This window comes from Micropterus dolomieu, unplaced genomic scaffold, assembly GCF_021292245.1.
Source record: "Micropterus dolomieu isolate WLL.071019.BEF.003 ecotype Adirondacks unplaced genomic scaffold, ASM2129224v1 contig_4666, whole genome shotgun sequence".
Taxonomy (NCBI): domain Eukaryota; kingdom Metazoa; phylum Chordata; class Actinopteri; order Centrarchiformes; family Centrarchidae; genus Micropterus; species Micropterus dolomieu.
Genome location: NW_025733656.1, coordinates 480 through 1,402, shown reverse-complemented (window position 1 = coordinate 1,402; position 923 = coordinate 480). Strand labels below are relative to the sequence as shown.

General features: G+C 45.4%; 1 non-coding gene across 1 annotated transcript; it reads left to right on the top strand.

Annotated features, from left to right (window-relative positions):
• Positions 1-72: 72 nt before the first annotated feature.
• On the top strand, positions 73-279 carry LOC123964683. The gene has a single exon (XR_006823508.1). It is a non-coding gene; the product is annotated as a small nucleolar RNA U3 (small nucleolar RNA).
• Positions 280-923: the final 644 nt, after the last annotated feature.

Below are 923 nucleotides of genomic sequence, written 5' to 3'. Positions count from 1 at the left end.
TGTCAGGAGTTCACCAGCAGTAAAAGTGCTCGTCTCCAGACATAAGACCCTGAGAAACAGCCCCAACAAACCAAGGCTATACTTTCAGGGATCATTTCTTTAGTTGTTGACTTGAGGAATGTGTTTCTAAAGAGTTTGGTCTCGTTGCCCGCGATGAAGAGTTAAGATGTTTCCTTCAGAGCAGGAAGTTGGTGGGAAGACTTTAGTTCTTCTCCACTGCTGAAGATTGTTCAGTGTTTCTGAATGAGACTCTGATGGAGGGAACATGTTCTGAGTGGACACCGCGGTTTGTTTAAAGAGAAGGATCTTGTCTTTAAAGCTTCTCACAGGTGATTCAATAACAAGGAAAAAAGCTGATTAGACATCTGCATGGGTAGAAATAAACATCTAGTAAGAATGACAAAAGTTTGGGTTTTCCTGCGCTTATAAATGCAACGCAACTAGCAAGTGAATAAAAGAGATGTTCATCAGCAACTGTCTGCACATGCCCTGAGAGGAGGTCTAATCCTGATGTTGCCTGCCACATTAAGTGAAAACACCTGTGTGGTAGGTTTTCCAGGGTCTTTCCAGGTTCTGCACACCCGCACAGGTGTTTGCAACTCTTCTGTCTGATAGACTGCTGCTCATGTTGACAGCAGGACTGCTACCAACAGTCTGGATGAGTATACAGAGGCTGTGACGTCCTACATCAGCTTCTGTGAAGACAGCTGCATTCCAACATGGACCAGGGTGAGTTATAACAATGACAAACCCTGGTTCACAGCTAAACTCAGACAGCTCAGGTTGGAAAAGGAGGAGGCGTTTAGGAGTGGCGACCGGGCCAGGTTTAAGGAGTCAAAGTACAGGTTTAGCAAGGCGGAGCGAGATGCTAAACAGCTGTACGCAGAGAGACTACAACACCAGTTCTCAAATAATGACTCTGC